Below are 24,367 nucleotides of genomic sequence, written 5' to 3' on the forward strand. Positions count from 1 at the left end.
GACTTCCGGTTCCGGAGATATAGGATGATATGTACCAAAAAAATGAAAAAATATGCACTCACTTTTTTCAGAGATGGCTGAACCGATTTTCACAAACTAAGATTCAAATAAAAGGTATTATGGTCTCATAGCTTGCTATTGAATTTCATTTGAATGTGACTTCCGGTTCCAGAGTTATATTGTAATATGTGAAAATTTGAGAAAAAGTTTACACTCAATTATCTCTGGAACAAATCAACCGATTTTCGCAAACTAAGATTCAAATGAAAGGTCTTACAATATCCTAAAAATTTGTAGAACATTTTTTCTGGATCCGACATCCGGTTCCTGAACTGAAGCGTGATAAGTGGAAGATTACCAATTTTCTTAGTATTTTTCCACGAACGATGGTTAAAAACAGGTACAAATCACATAAAACTGTCTGATAAATTCTTCTAGTTTGCAGAGCTTGTTAGATTGTGGCCATGAAAACTTAATTTGGCATTACTGGTCCCCTCTTTACCAGTTCCGAGAGCACCGAAAGTGGAGAAGAAAAACTATTAAAACTGAATTCACTTTGATTTCTCTGTGATACTTGAACCTATTATCACAAATCTTGATTTGAATTAAAGTTCATACTGTCTTTAAAGCTACTGTGAAATTTCATCCGGATCCGACTTACGGTTCCGCAGTTACAGAGTGATGAGTGTCAAAGTTTCCAAATCGCCATATAGAATGACAATATGTACAAAATCGAAAGAAGAAGAAAACACAAAACGAATAAGGCGTGCTTTGTTCTATTTCGTACACGTTGTGTAGTGATGTCAATAATAATAATAATAATAATAATATTGAAAATAATAATAATAATAATAATAATAATAATAATAATAATAATAATAATAATAATAATAATAATAATAATAATAATAATAGTAATCCTACTACATGTTTTATGCTGCTGATTCATGCTGTTTAGCTTGACTTACATATGCAGAAGTAACAGAAACGCAGGTTCGTTCAGTTTGTTAGATTTCGTTTAATTGGTTTAATCAAAATAGAGCATGAGATAGTAAGTATAGGTTTAACTACGTTCAAAACTGTTCCAGTTTGTAAGTCATATTTATTGGTAGCAAACGAACCAACTTCGGCTATTCCGTTCATCTGAATCCAGTTTCGGAAGAATTGGAAATAGTGATTAAAAACTGCAAAGAGGATCTCACTCACTTGTCTTGGAGATGACCAAATCGATTTTCACAAACCTATAGGTTCAAAAGAAAAGTCTTACAGTTTCATACGGAATTCTTTAATTTGTTGTGGATACTACTTTCGGTTCCGGAACTACAGGGTAAATAGGATTTACAGAGCTTGTGAGATTAGGTCCGAACAAATTTTCCTATTTCTATTCAATAAACAGTTGTTTTTGCGAATTTCACGGTTATATTTATGATGTAATAAGTAATATGAGAAAGGCATCATTACACCACTAGGTGGATTAATATAGGTTTTTATTAAAATAATAATAATAATAATAATAATAATAATAATAATAATAATAATAATAATAATAATTATTATTATTATTATTATTATTATTATTAATATTATTATTATTATTATTACATTTACTATTATTACTTTATACATAATATTGAAAGTTCTGGCACGAATTCAAAATATGTAGGAAAATCAACAATGATAATAACAATAAAGACTGTCACAGAAAGTATGGACGCAACCAAAAACCGCTGCCATTTCCCAATGGTTCAGAATCTGTCAATTTTTATGGCTGCGTCCTGTTGTTTATAATCTTCTCTAACCACTTGTGCAGTTGTTTTTCATTAGTTTGTTTCGAAATGCGTGGACTTTCAGCAGAACAACGTCGAAAAATTGTGTACAAATGGTGCATAGAACGCGGACTGTCACTGAGAAAAATAGCAAAGTGAAAATAGTAAGTGAAAAAGCCGTGCGAAATGCATTCAGGAAGTTCGGTGAGAATAACACCTTTGAGGATAAACCGAAAACGGGTCGAAAAAGAAGTCCTGCTAACCATCAGTTGGATAAACGTATACTGAAGGCGTTCGAGCAAAAGAAGGAGGTTTCAGTTCGGGATGTAGCCAAAAAAGTGGGCACTTCGAAGTCAAATGTTCTTCGTAGTCCGAAACAAAAAGCATCGATCAAACCGAGGGTTCGAAAGTTGTACAATACGATTCTTGCTGGAAATTTGAACTGCATAATCATGGACGACGAAACCTACGTGAAACTCGATTACAAATCCTTGCCGGGACCACAATATTATACGGTGCGAGAAGGGCAAGTGTTAAACCGCTCACTCCAAACACTTTTTAAACAAATGTGGATTTTCAGCGGTCGTAAGAAATTCTTTCCTTTTGCAACATTTAAAACTGTATTTTTCAGAGATAAAAAATACACATTATTCTGCACATGTTGCAACCCTGTTTCGCACGGCATATTTCCAATCGACACCCATATTAATAGAAAGATGTGTTCTACATCAATACTTTGATTTTCGCATTGCATGAATCGTATTTGAATGTGTTAGTGACGGTGCAAACTTTGTTTACTTTTCATTTTGATGAATCTGATGCTTTTGGTACTAAATAGAGAAAATTCAATTAATTCCTAATGATGATCTGATGGACTGAAAAGTGCCTTGAATTGTCACGACCAATAGGATCTGCATATATACAGAACTGAGATGGCCAATGGCGTGTACATCGGTAAACTCGTCTGAAATTTGAATCGGAATTCTTTCCAATTGGATTCCAAAGAAGATGAAACAATCCATTTCGGGTGGAATCAGTAGTTGTATTCGGAACTCACAACGAATTCCTACTCAAATTCCGGACAACTTAACTGAGAAGCGCTCCGATGACGACTCACGATTCCACTGGCAGGCTTTTGGTGTGTGCCCGCTGCGACTGTGACTTCTTCGATACAATTCTGCTGTTCGGCGCTCGCTTCACTCCAAAAGCGTGAGGTCTTCGATGTAAATCTCCCGTATGTCTCGCTTTGACAAGCGTTGGTCAGAAAATGAAGGGAAAAGTGGAATGTTCCTCTTTTACACCGATGCAGTTGCACAGCACCAGATATTTTGTTCTCTTCCTCAGAACGCGTTCTGATTGGCTGGTGCTGAATTGGATCAAATCAGACAGATTTTTCAATAGTGTACTATTGAAAAACTTCAATGTTGTTGCAATACACGTTCAAATTTGTAGTTGGACTATACAAATCCTTCCACAGATCACTGAGCTATGAACTTTCAAAACACGAGAAAGGCAAACGCGCGTCATGTGTTTTCCTCTTTGATACTCGTTGATACCAAACATTTCAGAAAAGTTTAATTTTGAATTATTTAAGATTGTCACACAACTGAAAATTTTATCATAAAATTGTGATCATATCTCCGATGGCATGTAGCAAAAATTATGTTGATTCATTAGATACAACAAGGGATATTCACGATCAAAAACTTATCAATCTCTCAGAGGGTAAATTTTGAAAAGGCGCCCCATAGTGCTTGACGGGCCCCACTGGCTTGACGGGCCACATAGGCCTTAAAGTGCGTTTTGGCGTGGGAAATACAAGGAGGGTTTATTCTCATGTATAAGGACCCGTAATGTTGCATTCCTCCCGGACCCGTATTTTCTCTTAGCGGCGGGGTACAACGTGGACTTCATTCGGTTTATACTATTCCAAAATATCTTTGGCGTAGATGACAAGATGCCAAATCACGCCAGGATAGCGACGCAGCATCCTAAAGCTTTGGCTTGCTCAACCACAGCTGCATATTGTCGTCCAAATCAAATATTTTCAGCGGAACTCAACCTCATTCTACATCCTGAAATGCTCCTCTACGCCGTTCCGTGACATGGCAGTATGAAAACGAAATTTTGGGAAGCTGCCCAAAGTCTTCTAGCACATAAGTTTCACCGTCCATTAACACGCAGGAAAACTTTGTGCAATATTTGCCATACAACTTGCTTGATAAGCAAGCAAAGTCTAGGCATTACATTCCTTTTGTGGAATTTGACCTTTCTGTTTCAACAGACTTCGCAGCCGATTCTTAGCGTACAGAATCATTGCATGGCCAGTACTATGGATCCTGCTGACACTAAGAATCCTTGCTCGATAAACTTCTGTTTATTATTACGGTTCGGTACAGTTTGCACCTTAAACGACTTCATACCTTACCGGTGCTTAAAAGTATGAACGAAATTTTTATTTTTCTAGCCCCTAGTACCTAGATCTTTTCTGGTCTTTTAACCTTCGCATCCTTCTGATGGTTTCTGAGATCCGTTTTTGTTCCGCTTCTTCTGGTTGTTATATTCATTTACTTAGTCGTAACTATTATATAGCATAAACACTTGGACTGAAAAGCCCCGGGTCTAACACATAGATGGCGCTAGTTTTATTGCAGTCATCTTTTTTCAGTTAATACTAACCTTTAAAAAACAAAGATGATTTCAAAATTTCATGATATTCTATTCATTAATTTGTGAGTTATTGTGCTAAGAGTGACGCTGCTTTTGTTATTTTTAGAACAATGGATAAAAAAAATTTCGTGTTTTAATTTTACACTGCTTCTTGATGGGAAAAATACCGTTCAAGCGACGCCGTTGACTTGAAAAGTGTTATGTAAAATCCGCTCTATCAGAAACAACAACAAAACGTTGGTTTGCTGACTTCAAACGTGGTCGTAGAGACACCGATAATGCAGAACGTAATGGACATCCAAATGAGGTGGTAACACCAAAAAAAAGAAATAAATCTACAAAATGATTTTGAATGATCGAAAAGTTAAGTTGTGTGAGTTAGCTGACGTCGTAAAGATATAAAAAGAACGTGTTGGCTTTATATTGCATGAGCATTTGACTATGAGAAAGCTCTGTTCAAAGTGGGAGCCGCGTTTGCTCACTGCTGACCAAAACCAGGAACGTGCTGATGATTCTGAGTAGTGTTTGGCCATGTTTAAACAACGCAAACCGGATTTTTGCGTTGATATGTCACAATGGATGAAACATGGATTCATCACTTCACTCCGGAATCAAAACGATCGTGATTTGAGTGAACAGTAACTGGTGAAATTTGTCCAAGCCTCGTCCCGAAAGCACAACAATCGGCTGGAAAGGTTATGATCTTGATATTTTGAGATGTACATAAATTGAACTTCGAATTGCTCCCACATCCACCGTATTCGTCAGATTTGGTTCCCAGCGTCTACTGTCTGATCGGCAAAAGATAAATTCACGTTCTACGAAAGTGGTATTGAAATATTGGAGCGGCGCTGGAATGATTGCGTTGCTCTTGATGGTGATTACGTTGATGAATAAAGTTAATTTTGAACCAAAAAATCGTGTTCTTTTCGTTAAGCCCGGAACTTTTCAGCCCATGTGTTACATTACGTTAATTACATTCTATAATACATGTGTTACTTTTTAAAATAAACATAATGTACACTAATCTATGATCCTAGATCAAATAAAATTAAAATATTGTTTGAGCTGGGGATGCGTCATTGTAAAGTCATTTATTCCCAGATCTTTAAGTCTGATACATCAGTCTACTGTTGGATCGCCTAGTTTAATTGTGGTATCTGGTGTTTTGTTTCCTCCTAAAAGCGATTACTTAACATTTATTAACGTTTATTTTCAAAAGGTTTTTGTTACAGATATAGAATGCTTGCACTTTCATATTGCAGTCGTCATATGTCAAAACTGTTATGTGGTTCAAAATAAGAGATATATCGTTCACAAATAAAATGAATAAGCGAGGGCCTAGATGAGAACCTTGTGGAGCTTCTGAGGTGACTAGAATATGGTTGGATGTCCTCCCTTCAAATCTGACCATTTGCTGATTATCAGTCAGATACGGCTAAGCCATTTCAGTAGTCTAGGATTAGTTCCTTTTTTGTAGTTTGAATAGTCACATAGGTATACGAATGCGATCAAATACTTTGCTGAAGTAAGTATAGAAAGATTCTATATGATTACCCTTATCCGTAGCAGTCAGTGAGTTAGTGACGAATTCGTATAAATTTATTTTAGTCGAGCAACCCTTAAAAAATCCATGTTGCGTACATAGTGATTCTATTTTTAACTCGATAAAAAATTTTTGCCTTTCTCATATAGAAAAGTTATGCAATCACTGTGAAACCTGACTTTTGAACTGAGGCCCGAAAGGCCGAGTGTCTTTTTCCTCTTCGACTCAGTTGGTCGAGTACGCAAAATGCCTGTGTGTACGTATGTGTGTGTATGCGTAACGTTTTTTTTGCACTAACTTTTCTCGGAGATGGCTGAACCGATTTTCACAAACTTTGATTCATTAAAGATCTTTAAGTTTTTTTAGAAAACTTAATCTTGATCCGACCTACGGTTCCGAAAATACAGAATAAAGAGTGTGCAACACATAAAACCAATGCACACTGCACTACAAGTCTATTTTTTCCAATCTGCTCCGCCGCCGACACTGATTTGAAATTTTGTTTTTGTCTTTTTTACTGCCCGTGGTTTTCTATGGATAAGGGACTGTAGTTGAATGCTATGGTGGCCAATTACAGCGAAGCATGCTTGGTTCTTCTAGCCAATTGGACTTTCTCTTCTCTTGAGTTTAATTGGCATAACAATTTTCCCGGGTTAGGAGTTAGCTAAGAGCTGGAATTCCGTCTCTGCGGTAACATTTTTGTACTTACATTCACATGTCAATTTTCCAATCTGTTTTCCCCTTCAAATACTGATCATTTTAAACTAGTTCAAGACGGCTCTACGTCTTAACAGGACCTAAACACAAATCGATTGTTTTTCTTGAAAAAAGCATTCCACTTGATTTTCGGTGTATGTCTTTTGTAAAGTGACCAATTGAAAATCTACAACTTTTTCTTAAACAAAATTTTTGTACAATTTACAGGTTCCGTGTTACGACGATTGGAAGAAAGTGCATGCAAAAAAATCTTTTTTTTTCTTAAAAGGTCTTGAATCGAATTGGTTTCTCGATCCGTGCAAAAAAATGGTTTAACATATTGAACACATGTTCAAAGTTTTATGTAAATCGAAGTACGTGAAGTGTAAAAACTTATTAACCATTTCTGAAGTTGCGAATTCACCAGTTTAAAGCTAATGCATAGAACAGAGATTGCAGATCGCACTCTAAATAATGATTTGGATATATGAGATGAATGAAGAATCTGAGATAATTAAGGACACGGTTATTCTATTTCGTATCCTGCGTCGACAAACACTAGTTACACGAACAGCAGTAGCAATTCGAAATATTGAATCACAAACTAAATTGCGTTCAATATAATTGACACTCAAATCGCTGCAATCTTGTTTGTTCAATAAAAACGCGATAACACACTAGTATTCTGCCACTGTACAAATCTAGTGACCCAGCAAATGCGGGAACTCAAGGTGATTGCACTCATTTGTAGTTTGTAGACATGCCGAAAATTATTATTTGTGATTGTTACTACGGATCATACCACTCAGCAGTGCTCATCATTGATGAATTTAAATTGAATTAAACAAAACCAAGGCAACGAGACAATGGTTTTACGCGTCAATCCAGCTGGGCCATCATGAAGCGGTCTCCAAACACGAAGCACGGACTGATTTTTTGGAACAATCAAGGTCGCCGCTGCTGTCCATCGAGCTAAACACGGATCGTATAGTATAAGATATAATTACAAAATTGGTGCTGCTCGACGGCGATACACTAAAAATAATGAACAAAGTTGATTGAAGTAATTATTTTCAACTATCGAGGCTTACACGCGGTAAAATGTCTCTCGCAACAGCCACTGTTTATAGGACTTCTATTGATTTCGAACACATTACAATGTACGTGCACCAGGTGAACTGGCTTTAAACTGCCAAAACAACAAAATCAGGTTAGTGAAGTGCTGGTTGTTACGCTTTGTAGATATTGCATCGTAAGCATGGAGACGAGATCGCTCTTTTGTTGTATTAATGTTGTATATTTGGGGCATCAATAAATTCGGATGCCTTTAGGATATCTGCTTACACATTTAAATTAGATTACCGATCTCAGCTGTTCTAATATCGGTAGGTGATTTTTTTGAGTAAAATTAACGTATCATACTGCTGTCAACAAATGTTTATTTGTGCTGATAAATCAGTAGAATGAAAATGTTCGGTATTTTGACTGTTCAAAATTCATTAAAAATTATCGTAAGAAGTTTAGTACATAGTTGCAAATATCAGGTATATAAACTACAAATGAGCTTTAGGAATAAAAAAATCGCTTTTTAGAATGAAAACACGTCTTTTGATCACGTTTAATTACTTACTTACTCGGCAAGATCAAAATCCTTCTCGCAGATGAATCCTCCTGGAGGTGCATTGGCTGGCATTGAATTTCATAATCCGAAAGCCCTGGGCTGACATTATGTATCTCGGTTTGATCAAAATTTCATAGAATCCATATTTCGCATTATAGTATAGTTATTCGAACTCGATCATTGCTATTTGTTTTTAGAAGACACTTCCTAAGATTTTAAAAGCCTTTATGACCACATTTCTGTAATATGAAACTACATATACGGACGGCATAAACTTTATTATACTTGAAATAATACATGCAAGTGTAAATTTTTATCAGAATATTGAAGTTTATCTATTGATTCAGACAAAGTACGTACGCATTCAGTACGCACTTCAAAAAATTCTTTATTTTTTCAATTGGATTGAAAATGAATCTGCCTCTTAATTGAATCAAATTATCGAAATGTAATCATGAAATTAAAACATAAATAATTCGTGGCATCTTACAACCGCAGTATTAAAACCATCTACCTCCTTTTTAGTACTTCAACCGAAAAATGTAATCTAAAATATCCAAAAAATAATTCACAGTTTCATTTATTCGCTATTGCAATGTAGATAGGTCTGGAAACTTTTATTTGACAATTCGAAATGCAGAGACTCGGCGAAAAGTGAAGGATGTAGCCGAATGTTGGTCTGTTAAGATAACTAAAATCCCAAGCAAGGAGGGAGGAGAGGAGCAAAAAATAAAAAGAGCGCGTAAGCTTTACGACAAATTACGGGGTAAATTTGAAACAAATATCAAAGCAAACTTCAAGCTGCATTCTAGTCTTGAGTTTTATATTCCATTCCAATGTGGCAAGGTCTACGATTATATCAAGGCCAAAAAATTGTCGAAGTTCTTCAAAAACTACATGATCTGACAGGTTTTTCAGTAAGAGATCGAAAGAGTAAAATCATCATAGGTAAACGAGTGTCTGCAAAAATTGGCTACCCATTTTGTTATTCAAAAATTTAGTGCTCTTTTGATCTAATTTGGCATTTTTCCGCGATGATTAAGAGGCTCGACCCCCTCAAGTAGAAGGTTAAATAGAATTCAATTATTTCTTCTAATCATGCTTATATGAGCCTGCCTAAGGCTAGTTTCTACATTCTAAATTTATAACCGATTCAATCTAGAATACCTATATGAAAATTATTTCATATCTTTCGGCTCTCCCAGTTAATGCTTGCCAAAAAGAACCAATCATAATCGATATAGTCCCTAAAACTTTAGAAAGAAATTAGAAAGATATCGTGCCATCGAGAAGTGATACCTTGGTATAAAAAATTTGTCTTCGGTTCACAATTTCCATCAAATTCAACTTCTTTGAAACAAAATCGTGACGAAATTTTCTGCACCGAAAAAGGAAATTTCCGGATCGTAGGAGAGGCACAGAAAAATCAACAGTGCGTTCAGATATTGAATGACTCAAGCTTTAGCCAGTCACAATTCGATATAATCCTTATCACTAGGATACGACGGCTTTCTTACTGTTTTTCATTCAATTCACGTGGTACCCATTTTCTCATCTTAGGCACTTAAGAAATTGAATTTAGCCATTATCATGGAATCGATCGACATGTGACATTTTGTGTTTCGTCAGCTGTTTGAAAACTCGGAACCCAAACTGCTGTTTGAAAACTGTGAACGGTATATCTTTTGATATCTTTACGATAAAAGCTATCCCCTGCCAATTCACTTTTCGATTTTCCATATCGATGAAATAAACTCCGGAACAACAGCCGACCACGTTTAAAAGCTGCATACCAATCAATAATAGTTAATTTGGTTGAAGCAAAGGCCGGATAATGCTTATCAAACCATTACTTTGCTTGCAGAGTATTTTGTGTCTTTCTCATATAGAAAAGCTATGCAGTCACTATGAAAACTAACTTTTGAACCAAGACCCAATGTGTCGAGTGTCATGTATATAGCCTGCTATTTAATTTCTTCCAGATCCGACTTCCGGTTCTGGAGTAACGGGGTAAAAAAAGCAAGAAAATTAAAAAAAACTGCATTAGGTTTTCTTCGAGACCGCTCGTCGAATTTTCTCTAGCTTAGGTTCAAATTGAAAGTCTTACAATCCCATAGAATCGTGTCGAATTTTATTCGGATACGACTTTTGGTTCCGGAATTACAGTTCTGATAAATTTCAAAAACGTGTTTCTATACATGACACTGGTCTGGTTAGTTGATGACCAAATACATTGATTTTGGGAATTCCAGATTGTCGTTCCCGGTTCCGGATGTTCCGATAAAAGTGATCGTTTACCACAAACCGAAAATCATTAAAATTCCATAGTAAAATTGTAACCCGTTATTTAGAGTGACGTTGCATAAAACGGAAAAATTACATTGAATTTGGCTCAAAACTGTTTTAATTTGTAGTGCGATGGGGTCTTTTTTCACGCGGTTTTTAGGTGTACAAGATTGCTTCCGCCGTTTTTTTCCAAAATTTAATGCTTTATTGCGAAAAAGTGCTAACATATGTATTATTCAAAGTATTGTCCGTCGCTAGCGACAACTTTCTCTCATCTTTCCGGAAATTTTCATCACCGCTTACGATTCGAGGTAAAAGCCCCTTACGATTTTGTCTTTGAAGCAGTTGCTCACATATGTTACTAATAGACGGCGCTCGGTTTCAACTCGTACGGTACCCAGTTTCCTTCTTTCTGAATCATGTCCAGGGCATTGAGACGTTTTGAAATGGCTTGCTGACTCACTACCAACGATTCGGCAAGCAATGCTTCTAGTTATTCATCTTTGAAGGTTTTTTCTCTTCCGCCATCCTGTTTGTCTTCGTAATCGAAATCACCATTTTTAAAACGTTGAAATCACTCCCGACACGTTCTTTACTCAGAGAAGCATCACCGTAAGTTTCTGGAAGCATTCGATGCGCTTCAGTTGCATTTTTTTCGAATTGTAACAGAAAACTTCCCGCAAATGGCGAGAATTGGGCACATAAACAGACATTTTCGAGCGTGAATAATACGAAAACAAGAACAACTGTCACTGAAACGGCGATGACAATTCGTTAGGCACTGTACACACTCACTTTAAAGGCATTATCTATGTATTTTAACCAGCCTCAGCCGGTACAGCCACCTATCGGAAAACGGCGGAAGCAAAGTTGTACACCTGATATTTCATGCGGTTTCTTTTTACGCGGATTTCCGAAATAACGTGGATTTCCCTAGTTACGTGGTTTTTTTAGTTTGTCTTAGAAATGCATGAAACTTCGAGATCTGGTGTTATCCCAAAATTTTTTAAGTTAAATTTTCTATTTTTTCAAAAAAAAAAAAAATATTCAGATTACGCCAGATCTGGACGTTTAATGCATTTCTAAGACATTTATCATAAAAAATTTCTTCCATTTTGCGGTTTTTTTACGCTGATTTCCGAAGTTACGCGATCTCAAGTTTTCGAAGTCCCAAAGTCGATTTTTACAAAAAAAACATGTTTTTTAGATTACATAGGATCTGGACGTTTCATGCATTTCTAAAATATTTGGAATTAAAAAATTGTTTTTCTTTAGTTTTGAGTTTTTTTTTTCGCGGATTTCCAAAGTTACGCGGATTTCCGAAATTATGCGATGTTTTTTTCTAAGCAAAGTTTTTGAATCTTTTAGTAATATTTATGAAAATAATAGTAATATGCGAAAGATATCATAACGCCACTGGGTGCATTAAAACAGGATTTTTCATTGTTTTATTTCTAAATTTTCCAGTAACATCACTGAAAGCACACTAACTAACAAACTAATGAGCCAAATTTCACGAAATTTCGATAGATGACATTTGAAGTATGTCTCTATTGAACGGTAAAGGGGATTTTAATTAGTAACGCCATCTGTTAGTGTCTGTCAGAACGAAGACGTGTTACACAACTGTGTATACCAGTTGTGACTATTGTAGGCTTGCATCTGTGTCTTAAAGATAAGTTTTTACAGAAGCCCAGAACTTAACAACACACATCTCTTGAATTTTTCTATAAACTACATGGGATAGTCCAGTGGGATTGTTCAAAACGTTGACGTAGGACTACACGACTATGTCAAAATCGATGATAATTTTTGTTTTGTTAATTCGATATTTCCTAATCATATTTTGGCACCGATTTATATCTATGCGAAATTTTATTGCGAAAATAATACCCTGAAAAGGACCGTCTAGTTTGTTGATAAAAAAAATTCGGCTCAAGATCATCCAGCAATCGATGATCAAGATTTTTCAGCATTTTCGTCTAATGCAGAAGCGGAGCTGCCTCTTATTTGTGAAGAACGGAGCATAAAATATCAGATGTTGGAATTATTTCGCAGCGTTTTACGAAAGATGGCGTTAGTCAAGTGTCCATAGTCGCACATACAAAAGTAAATATCACCCTGGCAGCTACTGACATAACGCATCTTTACCAGTATATGACATTTCGTTATTGTGTTCGTAGCTTTTGTTGTGCAGTATCAAACATGTCGATGTTTGTCCTGAAAAAATAGTTTTTGAGAGGAATATTACTTCGTTACCTCAACATGAAGCAAATGGTCGCAGATAGTCATCGTATTTTAGTGGAATTATATGATTCAGGTCCGAAAATGGAAATTTTTACTTGAAAGACACGAAGCGTCCTGGATAACCGAAAAAGTGTATTTGGTGGTATCACCTGTGCGTTATTGATTATGAACTGCTCCGACCGCGTGAAACTATCAATGTTGATGAATACAGACGACAATTGATGCTTTTGAACAGAGCATCGCAGGAAAAGCGGATACAATATAAATATTATCACTATGAAGTAATTTGCAATGACAATGCATGTTAATCGACAAAATGAACGCTAAAATGGAAAAATTTGCCACACGCACCATATTCACCGGACATCGCTTCATCTGATTATCATTTATTTCGATCCCTGACACATGGCTTGTCAGAGGAGCATTCCGAAAACTATAAAATGTCGAAAAAATGGATCAATTTAATCATCGAATCTAAAGAACAAGCATTTTTTCAACGCCGTGCCCGAGATTCCCCAGAAAGATGGCAATAAGTATTAAATAACGATGGACAATACTTTGAATAATGACACTGTAATGATAGTCTGAATGAATTAATTCCATCACCGCATAAATCCGCAGAAGATCCACCAGCAGTTGTATACAGTAACCTTATCCACGACGTTAACAAGCCGTATAGACTCCAATACTAATTCTGGTTGTGTAACGGAAATCTACGCTATGTGAAATGCAAATTGAATCTATGTATTCGTAATTGTCGTCTCTGTTAGAGGAAACTAGGATAATGGCTTCCAAAAATTAAACACGGTTCGGTGAAATTTCGACTAGTAACTATCAAAAATGATAAGTTTAGTATACTCTAATCGATGGGCAGAAATATTTCTAAACAATAGATGTAATGTTATCGAGAATCTATTTAAAATTGATCGAGCTGTAAATGTTCAAACCCTGGCTGCTGTTTGTACGGTTATTCCGAATGTTGAATTTGAACCCAAAATGTTGAATTTGAAAAAAATTCCAATAATCAAATTGAAGCCTCATTGTTATTTAACGGTCTATCATTTCACTTTCTATTTTTATATTTTTTGACAGTTTCTGATGCATAAAATAAACCTCGACTAGCCTACTACCATCAGAGTCTGACGGCGTTCCGTAGGATTCAAAAATAGATCTTTATAAGCAAATGCCTAGCCGTCTAAAGGTTGGCCGTGTTTGGCAGTAAAACCAACCGGGGAAATCATTTTGAACCGGCTGCATCATATCAAAGATGCGAATAATGAATTATTAAAACAAATGGTACGTTACACGGTTCGTTAGGTACGTACGCACTTCAAAAAATTCTTTATTTTTTCAATTGGATTGAAATTGAATCTGCCTCTTAATTGAATCAAATTATCGAAATGTAATCATGAAATTAAAACATAAATAATTCGTGGCATCTTACAACCGCAGTATTAAAACCATCTACCTCCTTTTTAGTACTTCAACCGAAAAATGTAATCTAAAATATCCAAAAAATAATTCACAGTTTCATTTATTCGCTATTGCAATGTAGATAGGTCTGGAAACTTTTATTTGACAATTCGAAATGCAGAGACTCGGCGAAAAGTGAAGGATGTAGCCGAATGTTGGTCTGTTAAGATAACTAAAATCCCAAGCAAGGAGGGAGGAGAGGAGCAAAAAATAAAAAGAGCGCGTAAGCTTTACGACAAATTACGGGGTAAATTTGAAACAAATATCAAAGCAAACTTCAAGCTGCATTCTAGTCTTGAGTTTTATATTCCATTCCAATGTGGCAAGGTCTACGATTATATCAAGGCCAAAAAATTGTCGAAGTTCTTCAAAAACTACATGATCTGACAGGTTTTTCAGTAAGAGATCGAAAGAGTAAAATCATCATAGGTAAACGAGTGTCTGCAAAAATTGGCTACCCATTTTGTTATTCAAAAATTTAGTGCTCTTTTGATCTAATTTGGCATTTTTCCGCGATGATTAAGAGGCTCGACCCCCTCAAGTAGAAGGTTAAATAGAATTCAATTATTTCTTCTAATCATGCTTATATGAGCCTGCCTAAGGCTAGTTTCTACATTCTAAATTTATAACCGATTCAATCTAGAATACCTATATGAAAATTATTTCATATCTTTCGGCTCTCCCAGTTAATGCTTGCCAAAAAGAACCAATCATAATCGATATAGTCCCTAAAACTTTAGAAAGAAATTAGAAAGATATCGTGCCATCGAGAAGTGATACCTTGGTATAAAAAATTTGTCTTCGGTTCACAATTTCCATCAAATTCAACTTCTTTGAAACAAAATCGTGACGAAATTTTCTGCACCGAAAAAGGAAATTTCCGGATCGTAGGAGAGGCACAGAAAAATCAACAGTGCGTTCAGATATTGAATGACTCAAGCTTTAGCCAGTCACAATTCGATATAATCCTTATCACTAGGATACGACGGCTTTCTTACTGTTTTTCATTCAATTCACGTGGTACCCATTTTCTCATCTTAGGCACTTAAGAAATTGAATTTAGCCATTATCATGGAATCGATCGACATGTGACATTTTGTGTTTCGTCAGCTGTTTGAAAACTCGGAACCCAAACTGCTGTTTGAAAACTGTGAACGGTATATCTTTTGATATCTTTACGATAAAAGCTATCCCCTGCCAATTCACTTTTCGATTTTCCATATCGATGAAATAAACTCCGGAACAACAGCCGACCACGTTTAAAAGCTGCATACCAATCAATAATAGTTAATTTGGTTGAAGCAAAGGCCGGATAATGCTTATCAAACCATTACTTTGCTTGCAGAGTATTTTGTGTCTTTCTCATATAGAAAAGCTATGCAGTCACTATGAAAACTAACTTTTGAACCAAGACCCAATGTGTCGAGTGTCATGTATATAGCCTGCTATTTAATTTCTTCCAGATCCGACTTCCGGTTCTGGAGTAACGGGGTAAAAAAAGCAAGAAAATTAAAAAAAACTGCATTAGGTTTTCTTCGAGACCGCTCGTCGAATTTTCTCTAGCTTAGGTTCAAATTGAAAGTCTTACAATCCCATAGAATCGTGTCGAATTTTATTCGGATACGACTTTTGGTTCCGGAATTACAGTTCTGATAAATTTCAAAAACGTGTTTCTATACATGACACTGGTCTGGTTAGTTGATGACCAAATACATTGATTTTGGGAATTCCAGATTGTCGTTCCCGGTTCCGGATGTTCCGATAAAAGTGATCGTTTACCACAAACCGAAAATCATTAAAATTCCATAGTAAAATTGTAACCCGTTATTTAGAGTGACGTTGCATAAAACGGAAAAATTACATTGAATTTGGCTCAAAACTGTTTTAATTTGTAGTGCGATGGGGTCTTTTTTCACGCGGTTTTTAGGTGTACAAGATTGCTTCCGCCGTTTTTTTCCAAAATTTAATGCTTTATTGCGAAAAAGTGCTAACATATGTATTATTCAAAGTATTGTCCGTCGCTAGCGACAACTTTCTCTCATCTTTCCGGAAATTTTCATCACCGCTTACGATTCGAGGTAAAAGCCCCTTACGATTTTGTCTTTGAAGCAGTTGCTCACATATGTTACTAATAGACGGCGCTCGGTTTCAACTCGTACGGTACCCAGTTTCCTTCTTTCTGAATCATGTCCAGGGCATTGAGACGTTTTGAAATGGCTTGCTGACTCACTACCAACGATTCGGCAAGCAATGCTTCTAGTTATTCATCTTTGAAGGTTTTTTCTCTTCCGCCATCCTGTTTGTCTTCGTAATCGAAATCACCATTTTTAAAACGTTGAAATCACTCCCGACACGTTCTTTACTCAGAGAAGCATCACCGTAAGTTTCTGGAAGCATTCGATGCGCTTCAGTTGCATTTTTTTCGAATTGTAACAGAAAACTTCCCGCAAATGGCGAGAATTGGGCACATAAACAGACATTTTCGAGCGTGAATAATACGAAAACAAGAACAACTGTCACTGAAACGGCGATGACAATTCGTTAGGCACTGTACACACTCACTTTAAAGGCATTATCTATGTATTTTAACCAGCCTCAGCCGGTACAGCCACCTATCGGAAAACGGCGGAAGCAAAGTTGTACACCTGATATTTCATGCGGTTTCTTTTTACGCGGATTTCCGAAATAACGTGGATTTCCCTAGTTACGTGGTTTTTTTAGTTTGTCTTAGAAATGCATGAAACTTCGAGATCTGGTGTTATCCCAAAAATTTTTAAGTTAAATTTTCTATTTTTTCAAAAAAAAAAAAAATATTCAGATTACGCCAGATCTGGACGTTTAATGCATTTCTAAGACATTTATCATAAAAAATTTCTTCCATTTTGCGGTTTTTTTACGCTGATTTCCGAAGTTACGCGATCTCAAGTTTTCGAAGTCCCAAAGTCGATTTTTACAAAAAAAACATGTTTTTTAGATTACATAGGATCTGGACGTTTCATGCATTTCTAAAATATTTGGAATTAAAAAATTGTTTTTCTTTAGTTTTGAGTTTTTTTTTTCGCGGATTTCCAAAGTTACGCGGATTTCCGAAATTATGCGATGTTTTTTTCTAAGCAAAGTTTTTGAATCTTTTAGTAATATTTATGAAAATAATAGTAATATGCGAAAGATATCATAACGCCACTGGGTGCATTAAAACAGGATTTTTCATTGTTTTATTTCTAAATTTTCCAGTAACATCACTGAAAGCACACTAACTAACAAACTAATGAGCCAAATTTCACGAAATTTCGATAGATGACATTTGAAGTATGTCTCTATTGAACGGTAAAGGGGATTTTAATTAGTAACGCCATCTGTTAGTGTCTGTCAGAACGAAGACGTGTTACACAACTGTGTATACCAGTTGTGACTATTGTAGGCTTGCATCTGTGTCTTAAAGATAAGTTTTTACAGAAGCCCAGAACTTAACAACACACATCTCTTGAATTTTTCTATAAACTACATGGGATAGTCCAGTGGGATTGTTCAAAACGTTGACGTAGGACTACACGACTATGTCAAAATCGATGATAATTTTTGTTTTGTTAATTCGATATTTCCTAATCATATTTTGGCACCGATTTATATCTATGCGAAATTTTATTGCGAAAATAATACCCTGAAAAGGACCGTCTAGTTTGTTGATAAAAAAAATTCGGCTCAAGATCATCCAGCAATCGATGATCAAGATTTTTCAGCATTTTCGTCTAATGCAGAAGCGGAGCTGCCTCTTATTTGTGAAGAACGGAGCATAAAATATCAGATGTTGGAATTATTTCGCAGCGTTTTACGAAAGATGGCGTTAGTCAAGTGTCCATAGTCGCACATACAAAAGTAAATATCACCCTGGCAGCTACTGACATAACGCATCTTTACCAGTATATGACATTTCGTTATTGTGTTCGTAGCTTTTGTTGTGCAGTATCAAACATGTCGATGTTTGTCCTGAAAAAATAGTTTTTGAGAGGAATATTACTTCGTTACCTCAACATGAAGCAAATGGTCGCAGATAGTCATCGTATTTTAGTGGAATTATATGATTCAGGTCCGAAAATGGAAATTTTTACTTGAAAGACACGAAGCGTCCTGGATAACCGAAAAAGTGTATTTGGTGGTATCACCTGTGCGTTATTGATTATGAACTGCTCCGACCGCGTGAAACTATCAATGTTGATGAATACAGACGACAATTGATGCTTTTGAACAGAGCATCGCAGGAAAAGCGGATACAATATAAATATTATCACTATGAAGTAATTTGCAATGACAATGCATGTTAATCGACAAAATGAACGCTAAAATGGAAAAATTTGCCACACGCACCATATTCACCGGACATCGCTTCATCTGATTATCATTTATTTCGATCCCTGACACATGGCTTGTCAGAGGAGCATTCCGAAAACTATAAAATGTCGAAAAAATGGATCAATTTAATCATCGAATCTAAAGAACAAGCATTTTTTCAACGCCGTGCCCGAGATTCCCCAGAAAGATGGCAATAAGTATTAAATAACGATGGACAATACTTTGAATAATGACACTGTAATGATAGTCTGAATGAATTAATTCCATCACCGCATAAATCCGCAGAAGATCCACCAGCAGTTGTATACAGTAACCTTATCCACGACGTTAACAAGCCGTATAGACTCCAATACTAATTCTGGTTGTGTAACGGAAATCTACGCTATGTGAAATGCAAATTGAATCTATGTATTCGTAATTGTCGTCTCTGTTAGAGGAAACTAGGATAATGGCTTCCAAAAATTAAACACGGTTCGGTGAAATTTCGACTAGTAACTATCAAAAATGATAAGTTTAGTATACTCTAATCGATGGGCAGAAATATTTCTAAACAATAGATGTAATGTTATCGAGAATCTATTTAAAATTGATCGAGCTGTAAATGTTCAAACCCTGGCTGCTGTTTGTACGGTTATTCCGAATGTTGAATTTGAACCCAAAATGTTGAATTTGAAAAAAATTCCAATAATCAAATTGAAGCCTCATTGTTATTTAACGGTCTATCATTTCACTTTCTATTTTTATATTTTTTGACAGTTTCTGATGCATAAAATAAACCTCGACTAGCCTACTACCATCAGAGTCTGACGGCGTTCCGTAGGATTCAAAAATAGATCTTTATAAGCAAATGCCTAGCCGTCTAAAGGTTGGCCGTGTTTGGCAGTAAAACCAACCGGGGAAATCATTTTGAACCGGCTGCATCATATCAAAGATGCGAATAATGAATTATTAAAACAAATGGTACGTTACACGGTTCGTTAGGTCCGTCGTCCAGCGTTCCTTCTCCGGTCGAGTCGCGTCGCGAGCGATGGGTGTTCCCCATATTCATCGGTTCCAGCATTGTAGTTGATGGGTTGGAACATGTGTGCCGATTTTGGTCCGTGATCCAGCTCACCGCATCACACGGTACCGTAAGAGTTAATGGAAGCGTGGTGAACACTGTTTCAAGGTCGGTTGAAGAAACGTAAATCATAAATCAGTATTTCAATTATATTGATCGTAATAAGCTTCATGCTCATCAATTTCAGCAGATTTCAGATTATCTTGCCAAATAATTCAAAAGCTAACATTTCCGAACTTTTTTTAAAAAAAGAATTACTTTTGCCAAGTCTTTCAGAAATGTTTGCAGCATGATGAAATAAAAGTTTGATCAATCAAATCTCCCCAGTTTGAGCATTCCACCTAACGCGCACCGATGGCTGCACCATCTTACCGACGATGAGTCAGTTTTTTTAGTAGGTTACAAGAGCGCACTCCCTGAATCGTAAAAAGCGGTCCTCGTTCCAGGAGGGCGCGCGCTGCTGACCGCTCTCTCTGATGGGTGCCGCCTTTCGCCCGTAACAGCGAAAATAAATTATGCAACCTGAAAACTGGTTTCCTGCTTACACTCGGGTGTGTTATTTTTTTTTTTTTTGCTTTCGGAAACCAACTCAAAGTAACCCCAAGTTGTGCGGAGACCCTGCCGGACACCCGGTGCCGACCGGACTTGCTGATGAGAGAGCAGAAAACCCAGGGCCGCCAGTGTACAGTGTACTGAAGAAAGCAGTAGGAGCAAAAAAAGGGGTAGCCCATAATGTATGCAACCAAAGTAAACAACTTCAAACACGCTTCTCTTCAGTAATTGCGATAAGTGGCTCATAAGCAAACGGGCTGTCGAGGCGAATGCGTCATTTTTCGAGATTTGCCCCGATGTTCGTCAGACGGTCGGCGAGCTCCGCTCAAAAAAACAACCTGCTGGATGGAAAGTTAGGGCAAGTGTTTGGATTAAGAATACCCCGAGGAGGAACGAATAGATGAGTGCCGCAAATTGTATCTGGTCGAATCGATGCACTGTAAACAAACACAGTTCATATGAATCAAAGGTACACCAAAACATAAAGCATATTCGAGCACCGTGAAATAATTGAATGCTCCGATGATATCTGGAGGTTTTGACAGCAAATCATAAGTGTAATATGGAGCAAATGTGTGAATGCCACTTTCGCACAACACTCGCCATATTGCCTTTCTTATTTAGAAACACGATGTAGTCTCTGTGAAAATTGACATTTGGGACGAAGCGTACTGGGAGTGTACCGGGGTATGAAACAGGTTTTGTTTCTTAGCAAAAACAAAATTTAGTGATTAAACCAAATGGCGTGTTATATAAGTCATATGAAACTTCCACCCGGAAACCTATTCTTAATCCACCTAGTGGTGAAATGATGCCTTTCTCTTTCATCGAAACAGTCTCATGAAAACATTTTTTGTCCATTTATTCAGACAATTTCTGACAATAATTAAGGCTCATTTTATTCAGATTGATTCCAGTATCGGTTCGGTTCAGCCATCTCCGAGAAACTTGCGCGGTTAAAACGTTAAAACGACGCGTTTTGTCGGTTACGTAACTTATACCATCATATCTCCGGAACCAGAAGTCGCAGTCATTTGATCTTTGAACTTGATCAATGGCCCGACAGTAGTTTTGAAGTAGCCTAAGTTTGTTAAAATCGATTCAGCCATCTCTGACAAAATTGAGCGGTAAAAAAACACATTTTTCGATCTCGTCGAACTGAGTCGAATGGTATATAACACTATGGGTCTCCGAGGCTCCGTTCGATAGTCGGTTTTTCCAGAAATTTTAATACCTTTCTTTAGAGAAAGGCAAAAAACAAGGTCATGTCTTAACAAGACTAAAACAAATCATTGAACTTTTTCTAACAGAAATTGATTCTAGCAGTACGTGTTGTTCGGTTGCATCAAATTGAACATAATAAAAACAAATAATAAGACTGCATAATGATCACGTTGTCGTTTTCTCAAACTTGTGTGTCATTTTTCGTTAATACTATATAATTTTTTAAATACAGTGTAAATATATTTCCAGTACGCAAAACTTATTTTAAACACTTCAACTTGACTTAACATTGTTTTTTAATGTACATGAAAAAAACTTCTAAACTCTCATTGTAAAGACGTGTGTGTAACATACTGTTTACTACGTGATGTTGACATATGCTCTTCAGTTGAGGCATTAAATTAAAAGAAGTAACGCTCATAAATTTGCTCGTGCTTCACGAAAATCCGAACTACTCGCACGGCGAATCAGTTCAATGATTTAATATGGCCAAAACATTTATCACCAACGAGAAAGAAATGAAACGGAAAACGTTTGTCCGCTGTGAGGAGAAAATTGGAGAAAATTTTCTGGAGAAAATTGAAAATCGAAGAGCGTAAAAACGTAAAAACCGAAATGAGTGACCAGTCAAAGGAAACCATCCCGTTTGAGATGTCGCTATCGAGCTGAACTAAACCGCCATTCACCAGTTCACGCCATTTATCCAAACTTAATCACTGGCTTACTAATGGCTTTCAAATAAGTCTGATTTCAGAACATCGATGTCTGAATTCGATGGGCCATCTCTGAGAAAATAAAGCGCAAAAAATGTGATTTGTCGCTTACGTCACATATAACATTCACCATGCTTTTTTTTAACTTGATCAATGATCATAAAGTAACATTCAAACAAATTTAAGTTTGTCGTTAAGCCATATCCGACCAAATTAAGCGAATAGTGAAGAGTGCGGTTTGTCGCGTATACGATTAAGGAGTGTATCGATAAGTAGTTAGCAACATTCAAACAGTTATTATTCTGAAATGGCTTAATTTTTTGCGGTGACATGTTTGTTTACATGTCAATAACAGCTGCGCAATCGATTGGTTTCGGTACGGTTTATCGTTTCAACGATGAGTCGAATCGATTCGGAAACGCGAGAGAAAATTCTGCACACTTGGTGCTCAGAAAGTGGTGTCACGTACAACGAAATTGCAAAACGGGTGAAATTGCACCACACCAGTGGAAAAGTTTGGGCAGAAGGTGTTGGTCTGGCAAGCCATTTGTACCTGTGGTTTGCGGTCGTCGATTTTCTTCACGAAGGGCACAATTAACGCCAAGGTGTACGAGGAAGAATGTTTGAAGAAGAGAATGCTGCCACTGTACAGAAAGCATAAGGCTCCTCCTCTCTTCTGGCCGGATTTGGCTTCAGCCCACTACGCCAACTCCGTTCTACAGTGGTTGTCAAAAAATAATGTACAATTCGTGGAAAAGGACATCAACCCACCGAACTGCTCGGATCGTCGGCCAATTGAAAGGTATTGGGCAATTGTCAAGCGGCACTTTCGGATGGTAGGTACAGTGTCCCAAAACATGCAGGAGTTCCAAAAAGATTGGACAGCTGCCACCAGGAAAGTCACAAAAGTAACTGTGCAGAATTTAATGAAGAATGTCAAGTCCAAAGTTCGAGCGTTTCACAGAAACTAGGATTTTCTTCAATATAATCAGTGAAATGCATAAAAATGTAATTTTTCTACAATATATCGAAAACAGATGTCAAAATATATTTTTTTTCGCTTTTTTATTCCAGATTTTTAAGGTTCAGACCAGAATTCAGTTTCAAAATCCAGGTGCAGTTTTTAGAATCTGAACCTAAGTTCTAGAATTAAATTCTGCACCTGGATTCTGGTCTATATCTGAATTTCGGTTGAAGAATCCAGCTCCAGAATTATGTTTCAGAAGTTAGTCCCTAATCTCAGTACCAGAATCAAAGTCCAGAACCTGGATCACATTTCCAAACCTTAATTATGAACCTGGATTCTGGTCTAAACCTGAATTTTAGTTGAACAATTCAGGTTCAGAATACATTTTCTGAAATCAGTTCCAGAATCCAGCTTCAAAATTATGCCCCAGAACTGAGTCCGACATCTCTGACTAGAATCTAAAAAATAACAATCTCCAGAACTTAGTTTCCGAATCCAGGTACAGAAAGAATTAACAGAATTTATATTAGTTCCATAATTATGGATCTGCTTTCTGGATCAGAATTCCATGCTTGAATTTTGGATGTAAATTTTGTACCTGGATTCTAATCTAAACCGGAATTTTAGTTTCAGAATTCAGGTCCAGAATATATTTTCCAAATTCAGTTTATGAATCCAGCTAGCTCCAAAATTATGTTTCAGAAATCAGTCCCAATTATCAGTTCCTGAATCCAAGTCCAAATTCAATTTCCAGAGCTCAGTTCCAGAATCCAGGATCAGAAACAAGTTCCAAAATTCAGTGTAGTTCCAGAAGTGTGAATTTTAATTCTTAATCTGAATTATGAAACTGAATTCTGAGCCTGAATTCGTGACGAGAGTTCAATTTCCAAATTCGGTTCTTGAATTCAGCTCCAGAATTCAGTCCCAAATCTCAGTTTCAGAATCCAGGTTCAGAATCAAGTTCCAGAATTCAATATAGTTCCACAGTTCTGCATATGCTTTTTGGATCTCAATTCTGGATCAGAATTCCGGAACAAAAACTGAATTTTTGACCTGGATCCTGGAACTCAAACTGACTTCAGAAACTTGATTCAGGACCAGGAATGGAATTCTTGACCTGAATTCTGCAGTTAAATTCGAAAGCTGATTTCTGGATCAGCGCATTCAAGAACTGAATTTTGGACTGACTTTTTGAT

At 36.6% G+C, this 24,367-nt stretch overlaps 1 protein-coding gene across 3 annotated transcripts in view; it reads right to left on the minus strand.

The window, feature by feature from the left end:
• Positions 1-24,367, minus strand: part of LOC131428560 (CDC42 small effector protein homolog) — a 118,838-nt gene that overhangs the window by 13,094 nt on the left and 81,377 nt on the right. The window lies entirely within an intron of this gene.

The sequence above is a fragment of the Malaya genurostris genome, chromosome 2, assembly GCF_030247185.1.
Source record: "Malaya genurostris strain Urasoe2022 chromosome 2, Malgen_1.1, whole genome shotgun sequence".
NCBI lineage: Eukaryota > Metazoa > Arthropoda > Insecta > Diptera > Culicidae > Malaya > Malaya genurostris.